Consider the following 16,831-nt stretch of genomic DNA (forward strand, 5'->3'; position numbering starts at 1 on the left):
TCCTCCATTTCATTAGGTAGATTGAAAGATTTCTCCCATGGAGGATTTACACAGACACATGTCAGCTCGGTAACCTAGTAGATAGAGGGTTGGGTATGGAGTCAGGAAGACCTGAGTTTGAATATGGCCTCAGATAGTTGTTCATCCTGGGCAAATTACTTAACTCTGCCTATCATGGTTTCATCAACTATAAAAATGGAGTTAATAATATCACCTACCTCCTAGGGTTGTTGTGAGGATTAAATAATATTTGTAAAGGAATTAAAACAGTGTCTAGTACATATTAGTCACTTTATAAATGTTTATTGAAAGAGTTGCATGTGAGGGGTGGCTAGGTGGCACAGTGGATAAAGCACTGGCCCTGGAGTCAGGAGTACCTGGCTTCAAATCCGGTCTCAGACACTTAATAATTGCCTAGCTGTGTGGCCTTGAGCAAGCCACTTAACCCCATTTGCCTTGCAAAAACCTAAAAAAAAAGAGGAGCATGTGAACAAGAGTTATCTAGAACAAGAAGTTATGGATGAGACCCAAGATGGCAAACAGCAGGAGGCTGATGAAGGAGCTGGAAGAAATCTGCAAGTATGGGAAGAAAAACTTCTGTAATATCCAGGTTTATGAAGCTCATTTATTGACTTGGCAAAGACTGCCATTCCTGATAACGCTGCATATGACAAGAAAGCCTTCAGAATTGTAATCAATTTCTCAGCACAGCATCCATTTATCCACTACCCAAGATCACTTTTAAAACCAAGATTTATCATCCTAACATAGATGAAAAGGGGCAGGTCTGTTTGCCAGTAATTAGTGTGGAAAACTGGAAGCTAGTACCCCCAAACTGATTAAGTCATTCAGTCTCTTACAACACTGGTGAAGCATCCCATCTTGGCTGGTCTAGCTGAAGATGACTCTAAGGACCATAAAAAATTTTACAAGAACACCAAAGAGTTTATAAAGAAATATGAGGAAACATGGCCTGTGGATTGAATTTCCATGACTGATTCCAACCAGGGCAAGTGGATCCCTGAAGCAGTTTGTTTCCTATATCCTGTAATCATGACTCTTTGGGAAATTGACAGGACTACAGTTTTCTTACTCAAAAGTGTTCTAGTAAACCTATAAAGAAAGGAGTAAAAATTTAAGAATTTCTAAAGGAAAAAAAAGGAAGAAGAAGCCATGGATGGGTTGCAGTCTTCATTGGTAATGCAAACACTGGCAACAATGAGAACATAGATTCATGGGAATAAGTGTGGTACTTTTTGAAAGGCACCTTGGAAGAGATGGCATAGTGCAGAGGATAGAGTACTAATTTGGTTTCAGGGGACTTGGGTTCAAAATCTAGGTTTGGTACTTAACACCTATGATCTTGGAATAGTCTTTCAGTCTCTCTGCATTCCTTATTTTTCTCATCTAAGGTGTTCCCTAGCTCTGTTTCTATAATTTTGTGAATTAAGACTTCAAAAATTTTATGTAAGGGTGATAAGATACCTCCCCTTTTCCCTTTCCACCCCCACCCCCAGTCTTACTCTTTGTAATTCCATTTGAAGTTTTCTTGGCAAAGATACTAGAGTAGTTTGCCACTCTAGTTCATCTTTTATAGATGAAAAACTGAAGCAACTGAAGTAATGTTAAATGACTTGCCCAGGGTCACAAAGCTAGTACATAACTGAGGTCAGATTTGATATACACACAGACAAATATAATGCCAATTATGAATAAGCATATGAAAAATACAATGTGTTAATGAGATTCAATGAGGAAGTGATGACTACTATATTTCCAGTTAGGAAGATCAGGGGAATTTTATGGAGGAGGAGGAGGAGGTGACCTTTAAGTAAGGCTGTAAAAAAAAGATGATTAGGATCTAATCAAGCAGAGATGGAGCAGGGAGACCATATCAGACATAGTAAACAGAATAAGCAAAGGCAAGGAAGTAGGAAACTGAATAATCCAGTTCATCTGGAGGCAAAGAGGGCATTCTAAGGGGGCAGTGATAGTATATAGATAGAGCTTGAACTTCTTGCCATCTCTTGGAGCTTTGCTTCAATTGTCCAAGTGGGGTAGAAGCTCACAATTCATACTCCTTTACAAAGATGGCAGCCCTGAATCTGGTCTAGAAAGTACTGCATCCTTAGCTTAAATTCTTATGGTAGCCAAGGAAATCTGGTGGGGGAATAGAGACATATTTACCAAACTGACTTGGGGTCATTTTTTTGAACCCCTTAATACATTTCCTGGCTGTAAAGAATAGAATTATGGATTTATGTTAGTTGAGTGGAAAATCAGCTGAGACACCTACTGAAGTTCATGAATAATCATAATTCAGAATAATTTAAATTGTTGATGAGAAATAAAATCTATTCTAAACTTCCTATCAAAATAATGAATATATACAGACTAGAAACCAGTGATCTTGATCTCAGAAAGTTTAGAAATAATATCACCAAATCTAAGTGGCATTGTGGATAGTGCACCAGTTTTGGAGTTAGGAAGACCTGAGTTCAAATTTGACCCCAAATTCTTGACACGTACTAGCTGTGTGATCCTTTTTTTTTTTTTTTTTTTTTTAAGGTTTTTGCAAGGCAAACGGGGTTAAGCAGCTTGCCCAAGGCCACACAGCTAGGTAATTATTAAGTATCTGAGACCCGATTTGAGCCCAGGTACTCCTGACTCCAGGACCGGTGCTTTATTCACTGCGCCACCTAGCCGCAGCTGTGTGAACCTTTTTAAAAAAATTATAAATTTAAGGCAATGGGGTTAAGTGATTGCCTAAGGTCACACAGCTAGGTAATTACTTTTTCATTTTTAAAGGTTTTATTTATTTTGAGTTTTACAATTTTTCCCTTAATCTTGCTTTCCTACCCCCCACCCCCCATAGAAGACAATTTTCCAGTCTTTACATTGTTTCCATGGTATACATTGATCCAATTGAATGTGATGAGAGAGAAATCATATCCTCAAGGAAGAAAAATAAAGTATAAGAGATAGGAAGATTACATAATAGGGTATCAGTTTTTCCCTAAATTAAAGGTAATGGTCCTTGGTCTTTGTTCAAACTCTACAATTCTTGCTCTGGATACTGGTATTCTCCATCACAGAAAGCCCTAAATTGTCCCTGATTGTTGCACTGATGGAATGAGCAAGTCCTTCAAGGTTGAACATCACTTCCATGTTGCTGTTAGGTTATACAATGTTTTTTTTTTTTTTGGTTCTGCTCATCTCGCTCAGCATCAGTTCATGCAAATCCCTCCAGGCTTCCCTGAATTCCCATCCCTCCTGGTTTCTAATAGAACAATAGTGTTCCATGACATACATATACTACAGTTTGTTAAGCCATTCCCCAATTGAAGGACATTTACTTGATTTCCAATCCTTTGCCACTACAAACAGGGCCGTTATGAATATTTTTGTACAAGTGATATTTTTACCCTTTTTCATCATCTCTTCAGGGTATAGACCCAGTAGTGATATTGCTGGATCAAAGGGTATGCACATTTTTGCTACTCTTTGGGCATAATTCCAAATTACAGTTAGGTAATTATTAAGTGTCTGAGATCATATTTGAACTCAGGTCCTCCTAACTCCAGGGCCAGTGCTCTATCCACCGTCCACCTAGCTGCCATAGCTATATGATCTTGAGTTAGTCACTTAACCCTGATTACCTCACAAAAAATAAAGGAAATAATCATAACCCATTTTAATTTTGCAAAGTCTTTGCTTCACAACTCTCCAGTAAAGTAAATGATGAAAGTATCATAACCTTTATTTTGCAGACTGAAACCAAGACCTAGTGAGATTAAGTGATTTTCCTTAATCACTTAACATTAGAGATAGGATTCAAATGCAAGGAATCTGGCTCCAAGACACCTTGTTTAGTTGTGCCCAACTCTTCATGACCCTATGACCCATATTGTCCATGGGTTTTTCTTGGGGCTTTTGTCTTGCAGAGGGTCACTCAGCTAGCAAGGTTCTGAGGCATCATATGAATTCAGTTTTTCCTAACTCCAGACCCAGAGCTCTATCCACTGAGCCACTGAATTGCCCCATATCATTACTTTGCTTTCAATAATTTGTAAAGTTCAAATCTTAGTCTTTGTCAAGCAGAACTTTTGTGTATTTACATTATACTATTTCCATCACTCAGATAGACCAGTGATTTTTAATTTTTTCCTCCTCAATCTATTTTTCAGGCCATGAATTGTTTTTGTTGATTTGTTATCTATCTATATCATTCTATCTATCTATCTATCTATCTATCTATCTATCTATCTATCTATCTATCTATCTATCTATCTACCTATCTATCATCTTCTAACTATGATCTCTCCATCTATCTAATCTATCTCTATTTTTTCTTTTTTTTCTTATCTTTTGACTTCATTTTAATATTTCTTGCTGCCTCATGGAGTCTTTGGTTTCTATTTGAATTTTCAGGGAATGTATTGCTTGAACTTTGAATGGTAAATAGAGAATTTTGTATTTGATATAGGAATCCACCAGAATTTGTTGAATAGGTCAGGGGACATGGTTGAATATGTGCTTTAGGAAAATTACTTTGGCAGCTGAATAGAGAATGAATTGGAATGGGATGGCCACTTGTGGCAGGCAGACTCACCAACAGACTATTGTAATATTCTAAGGATGAGGTGATATAGGCATGAATTAGGGTGGTGGCAGTATCAGAGAGAAAGGGAACATTCAAGAGATGTTGCAAAGATTGACAGGTTTTGGCAATGCTATGCCAGAATGAGAGATAGTGAGAATTTGAGACTGGAGGACTTGGAAAATGGTACTCTTGACAGTAACAGAGAAGTTTATAAGGGATGGGGAAGAGTTTAAGGGAAAAAATAATGAGTTCAGTCTTGGACACATTGAGTTCTGTATATTTACCATAGATTCAGTTTGAATTATGTGATAGTTGAAAATGTGAGATTGGAGGCAGCAGAGAAGTTAAGGCAGGATAGGTAGACTTGAGAGTCATTAGCATGGGAATGATCATTAAATCCATAGGGATTGATGAGATCATTAAATGAAACAGTACAAAGGGAGAAGAGAAGAGGGCCAAGGACAGAGTTTGTATGATATGTACTGTTAGAGGGTGAGGCCTGGATAAGCTTGAACAAAGGAAACTGTGAGAGAGCATTCTGATAGTCAGGATAACCAAAAGAGATTAGTGCCCAAAATATCTAGATTCTAGAAAGAAGAGAGTAAAAAGGAGTTGAAGGTGATCAATAATATCAAAGACTGCAAAAAGGTCAAGAAGAATGACAATTGAGAAAAGTGGTCATCATCTTGTTTTTGTTTAAAGTTCTTTAGTGAGGAGGAGGTTCTTGATAGTCATTCTATTTGTGACTTGCTCAAAACAGTTAACAAGTTCTTTCTCATGGCAATTTGAATGTGCATTATCATCCATTATTACTAGGTCTACTATGTTCAATGTCCTTCTGGTTCTGTTCACTTCACATTGCATCAGTTCATCCAAGTCTTTACAGATTTTTCTGATACTATCCTGCTCATCATTTCTTTTAGCACAATACTATTCCATCACAAACACATACTACAACATATTTAGACCTTCCCCCACCTGATGGGTGACAGTCACTTGATTTCTAATTCTTTGCCACCACAAAAAGAGTTGCTACAAATATTTTTGTAGAAAAGAGTTCTTTTCCCTTTTGTTTAATCCCTTTGGACAGAAACCTGCTAATGGTATTGGTGCATCAGAGTATGCACAGTTTTATAGTTTTTTTAAATCACAGTTTCAAATTATCTTCCAGAATGTTGAACCAATTCACAATTCTACCAACACAATGCACAGGTTTTCTATAAATTTTAAGTTTTAATTTTATTAATTCATTTTTTTTCATTCATCCACCAACATTGATAAATCACAAGAGTGCTCAGGTGGCCCAGGAATCATCTTTCAGAATTTCCAGGTCTTGTCATCTCCAGAGAAACTTGACCTTAGATAACTACTCTATATTTGCCCTTGAATGGGCTAACAAGAAGATTCTTTTTCACAGTAACTTCTGAGGGGAACTAGCAATGCAGTAACTAAATAAAGATCTGACACTTTCACTTTCAAAGGGGTCCTTTCCTAGCTGTTAGAATTTTGTGTTCCACAAGTCAGAGAGATTCCAAAAGTCACCTACAGCTGGGTATTATAATAATAGCAGGGTCCTGTTGTTTGAATAATGATGAATAGCTGATATTTATATAATACTCTAAGGGTTACAAAGCATATTGTATATATGTACATAAATAAACATATTTATCAAATTCATTTTTTGGTCCCACCACATATCCACACACACACACATACATGTGCATACACAACACACACTTACATATCCACACTAACAACACACAACACACATGTACATGCAACATATATGCATGTGCATATGTACCATGTACATAGACATACACAGAAGGAAGGTGGTATTTATTTTCATTTTATAGAAAAAGAAACTGGAGGTTCAGAGAATTTGAGTGTCTCTCCTAGTATCACATGCATAGCTAATAGGTATCTGAGAAGGGATTTGAACATAGATCTTCCCAACTTCAAGTCTACATTTTGTGCTAAACTGTCTTTTTTAAATCCCTTTAAAGGAAAGATACTGAAGAAAATGAATTGGAATCATTTTCAGAAATATTATCTTTTTATTGGGCAGTTATGCTCTTTGTGGCACTAAAACCATGACTTTAGAGACCAGACAGATAATTTACCAATTAATTCATAGAACTGAGTATCCATCCCTACACAATCTGCTAATGTGCTAATGAGCTTGTAATTTTTACAAATATGGAGACCAACTTTGATTTTCATCATCTTTTGTGACTAAAATTAAAATGGAAGCAGTTGCATTTACTCTGTGTTCTCCTCACAAAGCAACTAATTATTTTCCTCTAAGTAATGATAATTAACAAAATTCCTCTCAGGTTCCTGATCAGTGCACAGCTGGTACTTGAATAATCACAGAGACCTGGTTTTCTATGGTGACTCTAAACCCTTGCCTGGTTTGGAAAGGATGTAAGCTGTAGACTATTGCCTCAGCCTATTAGTTCTAAATTATGCCTCAAATGACCTGCTTAAATTAGAAGTTTCATTTATATGAATAAATGGTAACTTGGGAGGGAAAGAGCCAAATGGTGTCATCCTACTCAAGGGAGATTATGCCTGCTCTAGATAGCTTAGGGTTTAAAACTTGGTTATATAGTAGAAATTTCAAAGAAAGTTCAGTAGAAGTGTTGGAAAAGAGCTCCAGGTTCAGAGTCAGAATACTCCAGTTCAAATCCCAGCTTTGCCACTTATCAGCTATGTGACCTGGTAAATACTTTCATTTTTTGGGCTCTCAGTTTATTCTTTGATAAAATGATATTGATAATAAAAATAATAAATAATAATTATTTACCTTTCAGTTATTAATTATTAATAACAGTTCCAATCTCACTGACTTTATTGAATATTTTTGTAGGTAGGAACCTTGCCAACTAGGTGGCACTTTAGATAAAATATTGGACTTAGAAGTTTTGAGTTCAAATATGATCTTTGATATTTAGACCTTGGCAAGGCATTTAATCTTTCCAATCTCAATTTTCTATTTGTAAAATGAGGATAATAATGACACCTTCCTCCCAGGGTTATTGTAAAGATTAAAATATATGATTTTAAAATCACTTTGCAATGCTTAGAATTCTATATCCACAGCCCTAGTCCAATGCATTCCTTGCACATGGACACCAAACAATTATAAAAATTCTTTATAAACCCCAAAGTCCCATATACATGTCAAGTTCTAAGACTGAGGGTAGGGGCTGAAAGCTATCTTAATTTTATATTTCTCCCACGGTATAGCATGGTACTCTGCTCACAGATGTTTTACTAAATGACAATCAAATGAACAAATGTTCAGTTTTCAGGTTCTCCTCTTCCCATATAAGCAAGAATGACAATAGAGTAGGTGAATGAAGTTTGACTGTAGATTGCAAAGATTGACTTCAGACTGATGAAGTCAGGAAGAATAGGTGGATCAGAACAAGTACAACTTAAAATTCTATGAAAATTCCAGAGACCACAACCCTCCAACCCTGCCTCTGTTCCACCATACCAAGATTTTCTAAGAATGGGAGATTTGGGGCAGCTAGTGGGGTACAGTGGATAGAGCACTAGTCCTGGAGTCAGAAAGGACCTGAGTTCAAATCTGACCTCAGACTCTTAATAATGGTTTAGCAGTGTGACCTTGGCCAAGTCACTTAGCCCCACTGCCTTAATTAAATAAGAATTTAAAAAAAATGGGAGATTGGATTGATGTTGGATGAGGCCTATTGCAATTCCCCATGAAAAGTTATTCAAGCCATTATTATAATGTTTGTCATTCATTTTTGAAGAAGACAACATTCAAGAAGTGATGCCATGGACAAGCTCATGAAATGGATTTGAGTGAGGGGGTGCTCTGCTAAATCACCTGCCTCACTTTCTCTTTCAAAGCTATCTGTGACCAGTGACCAGATATGAATCAGGATGACTGGAGATGGCCCTGGATGCAAGGCAGTCAGGGTTAAATGACTTGCCCATTGTCACACAGTTAGTAAGTAGCAAGTGTCTGAGGTTGGATTTGAATTCCTGTCCTCCTAACTCCAAGGTCAGTGCCCTATCCACTGATTTCACATCTGGCCTTAGACATTTAACAGTTACTAACTGTGTGATTCTGGGTAAGTCATTTAACCCTGATTGCCTCCCACACTATCTCCCCCCCCACCAAAAAAAAGGAAGAGGAACATAAGACAACATTTCTGTTTCTTGTTTTCAAGTATAGGATAAGTTCCTTAATGCTAAAAATCATTTTTCACTTTGATTTTTTATTACCAATCCCTATAATGGTTTCTTTTACATAGTAGTCAGCTATTCCATAAGGTAAGAAGTATTTATTACATGCTTACCTTGTGTGAATTGCTTAGCTCAAACTATAACTTTTAAGAGACCTTTTGCTATCCCATTGTTCTTTTCTCCCCATCCTCTTTTGTTGCTAGTGACTTCCATCTGAGATTACCCATGATGATTTGATGCCCTCTCACTCTTGGTGCTACGTAGTGTAGAGTTTCCTTTTAGGGGACCATTTTTGCATTGGCTTGAGATGTGGGATCACCAATGTAGGGTAGCATTTTTTTTTCAAGAATCATACATATAGTCTGAAAACTTTCTATAGTGTGATTCTTGAAACTTTTTGTCCCTATTGTCACTGATGAAGAAAAAGGAGCCTGCATAGGAATAAGAACCATTTTGTTTATTCTCTTTTTCCATGGTTTTCATGGTTTTTCAATGACCCAAATATGGAACCCCTTGGGGCAACCTATTAGTGATGACTCTCAGTATTTACAGGTACCAGAGGTTTTCTCTACTGGCTATTAGCTCTTTTTCCTTATCCATCTCTATCCTACATGGGGTGGTTCTCAAACAACATACACAGTTTACTGTCAGGACTATACTTCCAGTCTTTCTAGCATGGCAGATCTCATAGATTATAGAATTGAATAAAGCCTATTAGATCATCTAATCTAATCCTCTCCATTTGAAAATGAGTAAAGTGAGGTCCAACAAAGTGATATTACTTGCCCAAAATCACAAGGGGATCAAGAGACAAAGTCTGCCAGAATTTATGTTCTGCTGGCATTGCCTTCAAGAACCCAGTATCATCTTCAGATATATTGAGACAATGGAGTGTGATTTAGAAGGGGAGAACAAATATAACTATAATTATAAAATGCATAAAACACATACATGCACACACACACCTATAGAAATATAGATCTTTAATATGGAAAGTATGGTCCTCCAATCTTCTAAAACCTCTCAGCTTCTTATTATAGAGTTTTGGAAAAGGGGCCAGTGTTGGTATGAATCATATAATGTTTAGTTCATCTAAAAAAATTCACTTAAATATAGTTTCTCTCAATGTGAGCTATTTGTCCAAGAAACAAATTAGCAAATTATTTACAAACCCCAAATAGTATCAATACTGATAACCTCATAAAAATGAAACCAGAAACCAAAAGAAATTTGTAGGCATAAAGGATGAATGATATGTAAGTTCTCTCTGAAGAGGAAGTTAAAAAAAATTGGCAGTTAGTTTTATTGCTGGATGTGATGAATGTAATCACATGGAATGAAGCTGATTGTTTTAACGAAATGACTGTGACTAATGTAGAAGTTATATTAGAGTAAATGATAACAACATTAAATTAAAAGAAACTAAAATAAGAAGACATAATGAATAATTAGACCTATTCAAATGTATTGGAGATATATGATGGTCACTTGGTCTGCTCTGGATAGGCCACATTTCATGTAATGTTCAGTCCATGCCCTAATCTAATGCATAGTATACGCTTATAGTCAATTCACTATTACATATGATAACTAAAACTAGATAATGCAAAGGATGTAGTACTGGGACTAGAGTCAGGAAAACTCATCTTCCTGAGTTCAAACCTAGTCTCTGACACTCAATATTCTTGTGACTTTGGGCAAATCACTTTACTCTGTTTTGCCTCAGTTTCCTCATCTCTAAAAAGCTGGAGAAGGAAATGCAAATCGTTCTAGTATCTTTGTCAAGAAAATCTCAAGTGAGGTCGAAAAAAATCATATATAAATGCTAATTAATGCAATTGAACCACCAATTAGTCTTAAACTTCTCAATGGATGCAATAAAACTTATTAATCAATTCATGCAAACAACACAAACATCAACCCCTAAGGACAAATGACAAACCAGGTGTTTAGAGGTCCTAGTAATCTTTCTTAATGCTCGTTGCTTATTAAGCTTATTGCTCAGAATTCCCTATCTGTCCTGACAGAGGTTGTTTGTCTTTTTCCAAGGAATATGTCTGGAAAATCTGTGATAGTTAGTTCTAACCTCAAGTGAAGTAGGTTGTTCAAGTTTTAATTGCAGTAGTCTACTCTTATTCTGGCATAGGAGTAGGCTGATAACCAAGGCTTCCAGTAGATTTCTTATAATAATAAGTATTACTAATTTTTTTAAAACCACATACTTTGATTGAGAGTTCATTATATAAGCTACTGATAAAATCATTCATAATATTTTGCCATAGACAATCTGTCTTAAGAGTCCACATATGCTAATCAGCTGTTTAAGAATGCAAACATGTTATTTACTAGACCATATCACACAAATGCTTACTTATTATTGAAAAAAATCCTCTTAAAAGATAACAATTTTCTTAAAACAACTCAAATGAAAATAGAGACTTAAAACAAAATGAAGTCATTATGTTAGATTGACAAACTTATTCCTAGTATCTTATTAAGGTAATGAAACTTATTTCTCACTAAAGCCACTCATTTCTGGGGAAATGTGTATTTCAATACTGAAAGGTTTGTTAGGGGAGGCTGTGCTAAAAGTTTCAAAAGAGGGAATTAGGTACTAAGCCAGGAGGCCCGTCACACTCAGTAGATCTTAAAGGGAATGACTGTTCTATTCTGCATCTCTCTGTCTCTGTCTCTTTCTATTTTTCATTTTCTCAGTCTCTGTCTCTATCTCTCTCTCTCCCTCTGCCCCCCCCCTCCCCAACCCCCTTCCTTTTCTTTCAGAATCCTTTGAGCATCTTCATGTAAGGAGCAAGAGGGTAGAATCCTTCCCTTACTCTCCCTGATCACTCCAAGGACATGAAAATTAAAGTGAATTTGTTGGTTTAGGCATTGAACAGGATAAGTTCTGGGTCTACAGTTACTTGTGACTTCACCACAGGAGGAATCCCAGCAACTACTCCAGAACTTCTTGAAGAAAGTAGCAAAGCAAGGAAAAGAGTCCAATTTGACCCAAAACCCTAGAAGACAGTGACCTGAAAGAATTTTTTTGGACAGCACAGAACCCAGGGGAATGTGAAATTCCAGTTTATTGTCCAACAAAATATTTCATAGTTTGATGTTTTAAATATCAAACTCCTGAGAGAATAAAGCAGCAGTATTTAAATATTTATTACTGCATTTTGTGAATCTCTTGTGTAAAGTATTTCTTTTATGTGGAGAAAACCTGCCTTACCTATATTTGATTTACATTGCATATTGTGTACCTTTCCATCCTTTTATATTTCCTTTTTGACTTGGGAGTTCTGGAACTTGGCTATAATATTCCTGGGGGTTGTTTTTTTTAAATCTCTTTCCACAGGAGATTGGTGAATTCTCTCAATTTCTATTTTACCCTTTGCTTATAGGATATCAAGGCAATTTTCCTGTAGAAATTCTTTAAAAATGATGTCAAGGTTCTTTTCCTGATCATGACTTTCAAGTAGCTCGATAATTTTTAAATTATCTTTTCTGGATCTGTTTTCCAGATCAGTTGTTTTTTTTCAATGAGATACTTCACATTTTCTTCCAATTTTTCATTCTTTTGGTGTTGAATATTGTGTCTTGATTTCTCTCAAAGTCATCTGCTTCCTTTAGCTCCATTCTACATCTGAAGGATTGGTTTTCCTCAGAGAGCTTTCTTATCTCCTTTTCCATCTGGCCATTTCTGCTTTTTAAAGCATTTTTTTCTCCTCAATAACTTTTTGAACTGTTTTATCCATTTGACCTAAGCTTGTTTTTAACATGTTATTTTCTTCAGCATTTTTTGGGATCTCCTTGACTAAGTTGCTGACTTCATTTTCATGTTTTTCCCTGAATCTCACTCATTTCTTTTCTCAACTTTTCTCCTATCTCCCTTACTTGAGTTTCAAAATCTTTTTTGAGCTTTGTCATAACCTGAGCCCAACTTCTATATTTTTTGGAGTCCTTAGATGCAGAAGCTTGGACTTTCTCTTCTGATTGGGTAGTTTGGTCTTCCATGGGACCAAAGTTATTGTCTATGGTCAGGTTCCTTTTTTTTTTTTCTTTTTTACTCATTTCCCCAGCCTGTGCCTGGTTTTGGGATGCCTCCTGAGCTTCTGAGTATTATTCTCCCCGCCCCCCTACTCCCACAAGGACCTCAGAGTGTGAGGCTCTGACTGTTCTCCTGGTTTGTTAAATGACCACAAGCATACCCCTCTGCCCTGGGGCTGTGAGGGGGATCCCTGCTCTATGAGGACCCCAGACTGTAACCAGGGTCTAAATTTGGTCAAAGACCCAGAGTCCTGTTCCAGGGACAGAGGGCAGACCTCAGCAGTATCCTTCCAAGGGCTGAGCACTCAGGGAGCAGCTGCCAAGTGGCTCCTGCTAAGGCGGCTCCATGGGCCTGCTTCTGTTTCCTGGGATCTGGACTGCACTCAGGGCTGCGGCTACACTGAGGATCTGGGCTTCGCTCTCACTCTGGCAGAGGTTTCCCACTGATCTTCAAAGCTGTGTTTGATGTTTCCTGGGGTGAAGGTCAGGACATTGCTTCTGCTGCCAGGAGCCAGGACTCCTAGGGACCCAGGCACCTTGGTGTTATTCCTGGTAGGCTGAAATTCCTTCACTCTGGCAAGGTATTTTCCAGGTTAGCCTGGACTGGAGAATTGCCTCACTAGATCTTTCTGTGGGTTTTGTCTCTTGATAATTTAGTTAGAGTCATAATTTTAAGATTTTTGAAATATTTTGGAGAGAGCACTCAAGAGAGGCTGTGCTCCTGCCGCCATCTTGGCTCTGCCTCCTTTCTATCCTTTTTAAGAAGACTCTAGTCATCAACAAAACAAATATAAGTGATTTTTCCCACAGAATTCTGGGGTAAGAATTTTAAGAGCCAGAGAGTGTGAGAAAAGAACCTCATTCCCTTTTATGAAACCAGTCCCTCTCTTATCTGAACCTCATCTATGTGCATCAGTTCAGAACTGAAAGGGAGCTTTGGTGGAGAAAGAGAAGGCAGGCATTCCAACTCACCTGGGTCCAGCTACTGCTGCTGTGTATATATTATACCAATAAACCATCCATGCCAGAAATGGGAAAAGCAGAAGAGCATAGATACTGATGTTTGATATTAATACTTAAATATTAATACCTAAACCAATGAAGTCTAAATAGTCCAAAAACTGATTTAGCAAATATTTGACCTTCTGTCAAGTAGAGAGACATGGCAACTTAGAGTTAGAATACAATAAAACACTAGGGAAGAGGATGGCAGAAGGTTACAAGCAATGAAGATAAAGATCTAAAGAAAATTTGTACTTAGTCTCAACTACACCACATCATTCCAAGAGCCTAACTAGATGAAACTGGAAAGAGGACAACAGACATGTAGAAAATGGCACAAATCTATCAATATTTCTGTGAGGCTATTTTCATCATCAGGGACAGAGAAACTACCACTTATAGTCCTGAACACATTGGTCCTTGGTGGAGTAAAGAAGAAAGTAGAAATGACACTTAAGAAGATGAAATCAGAAAAGGTAATCGGACCAGGTCATTTAAAGAAAATCCGCTTCAGAAAGTAATACAATCCTTAAAGTACTGACAATGCATTTTTCCTCCCACGAGGAGAGTGAGAACACAGTCCCCCACTACCATAAATTAAGAGGCTGAGTTTCCTGCCTTTGGGGAAATCTGAAGTGCAATGGATAAACCTCACCCTGGGGGAGCCACCTCTGTGATCATGGAATCCTCCCTGCCAGATAAGTATGAGAACTCATATTATTAGATATTTTACTGTATAGTATATAGTAAAAAGTATAGAAAATACCAAAGATTTTAGTATTCCCAAAAGATAATTGGGAAAACCAGTAATTATCAATCCACAGGCCTACATTCTTATCTTTAAAAAATCTTTATACAAATGAACTATTCATGTAAGGAGGGAATCCTTGAGAAAAATATGAGAAGAGAATGTAATAGTGTTTGCAAACAGTTCTCTGCTATAGGTAACATTTTTATAAACACATAGTAGAATGAATGGTGGAGGGAATGTAGCCTTCAAGTGTGCTAATATTTTATTAATTACAAAAAAACACCCAGGGAATTTGGTAAAGTAAAATATATCCTTCAGAGTTCTCCAAGTATCTAATATACATGTTAAGATTGTACAATATTCCTTGATAAATAAAACCATAAGCATTTTTGTTCATTCTTTGAATACATGAAAATTAGAGAGGTAAAATGCCCATTTTTCCAATGTAGTTGGATAGTTGGTCAGTCAGTTGGTCAACAAATATTAAGTTAGGTAATGATAATACAAATAGAAAGGCAGACATTGCCTTTAAGGAGCTTACATTCTAATGGGAGAAGTTAAGACATAAAAAGAAGCTGTAAAGGACTGATGGGAAAGTACTCTGCTGGGGAGCATAATAGAGAAAGTCCAAAGTGTAGCTTGGAAAGGGATGAGATATGGTTGGCCTCAGTAACCTCCTCAAATGAAGGTTCTTGGAGGAACCATACAAAAGAGAGAGAGATCCCACAGGAGTGGCAGGTACTTTCACTGTGTCACTTTCAGGGCTGGAGTGAGCTGCCAGGATAAAGTATTTTCTGGGAAATGGTAGGTGAAATGCAACCTTCTCTTACTATACATGACCAGGTCAATGAGTTAATATATATGCCTGGGAGAGGCACTAAATATAGTAAAAAAGTTAGGGTCAGCATCATATCATAGGAAAATCATAGGCTTGAATAACACTTAAGAAACTGTACAATAATCACAGATTGCTTCTTGAAGAAAAGAGCTTCTTTGTCTTCTTGTTCTTGATCTTTTTTTCCTTCTTGCTCTTTTTATTCTTTTGTTTTTTTTGCTCTTGTCCTCCTCCTTCTTTTTCTACTCTTCCACCTCCTCCTTCTTACTGTGCATAATGACCTCCCAAGTCTTCTTATTTTACTTTGCATCAGTTCATATGGATCTTATCATGTTTTTCTGAAATCACCTACTACAATCACATAGCTTGTTCAGCCATTCCCCAATTGATGAGCATCTCACTCAATTTCTAATTCTTAGCTGCCACAAAAAGAGCTGTTAAAAAAAATTTTGTACAAATAGATTATTTTTTCATTTAAAAAAAAAACCCTCTTTGACCTAATAGTGATATTTCTGGATCAAAGATATGCCTGGTTGAGCAGCTAGATGGCATGGTAGATAGAGTACTGACCCTGGAGTCAAGAGGACCTGAGTTCAAATTAGACCTCAGACACATAATAACCTAGCTGTGGACAAATCACTTAACCCCATTGCCTTGCAAAAAAAAAAAAGCAAAAACCAGCCCCCCCCCCCCACAAACCAAAAAACAAAGATTGGCCCAATTCTATAGCACTTTAGTCATAGTTTCAAATTTTAGAGCAGAATTTCTTAAATGTTTTCCTGTCACGGACCCAAAAAAGGCAGCTAGTTGGCTTAAAGGATAGAGTTTAGAACTTGGAGTCATGAAGACCTGAGTTGAAATCCAATCTCATAAGTTACTAAATACATGACCTTGAGCAAATCACTCAACTTCTATTTGCCCTAGTTTCCTTGACTGTAAAATGGGGATAATAACAACACTTACTTTGCAGGGTTTAGTACCATATTGGCATATAATAGACACTGTATACATGCTTATTTCCTTTCTCTGAATTCCTGAACTCCATTGGCAGTTTGCTCAAGTATATAAAGTCCTTTTCAGAATAATATTTTAAAATGCATAAAATAAAATTTATATAATTATCAAAGGAAGGAATTATATTAACATATGGTTTTTATTTTATTAACCATTTTGTTAAAAAAAATTCATGGCCTCAGGTTAAGAACCCTGGTTAGAGACAATAGGGATTCACCAAATATTTATGATAATGACATAGATTCATGCAGCTATATTTAGTACAGATTGTGGAGGGCAAGATTTAGAAGTTGGAAAACCAATTATAGAGGTCCAGGAACAAGGCAATGAAGGGCCTGAATCATATATTTTC

At 36.8% G+C, this 16,831-nt stretch overlaps 2 pseudogenes; one reads left to right on the top strand and one right to left on the bottom strand.

Annotated features, from left to right (window-relative positions):
• Positions 1 to 532: 532 nt before the first annotated feature.
• LOC141489671 (ubiquitin-conjugating enzyme E2 L3 pseudogene) lies at positions 533 to 984 on the top strand (annotated as a pseudogene).
• Positions 985 to 14,438: 13,454 nt separating this feature from the next.
• On the bottom strand, positions 14,439 to 14,585 carry LOC141490329 (U1 spliceosomal RNA; annotated as a pseudogene).
• Positions 14,586 to 16,831: the final 2,246 nt, after the last annotated feature.

Source organism: Macrotis lagotis, chromosome 5 (assembly GCF_037893015.1).
Source record: "Macrotis lagotis isolate mMagLag1 chromosome 5, bilby.v1.9.chrom.fasta, whole genome shotgun sequence".
NCBI classification, from domain to species: Eukaryota; Metazoa; Chordata; class Mammalia; order Peramelemorphia; family Peramelidae; genus Macrotis; species Macrotis lagotis.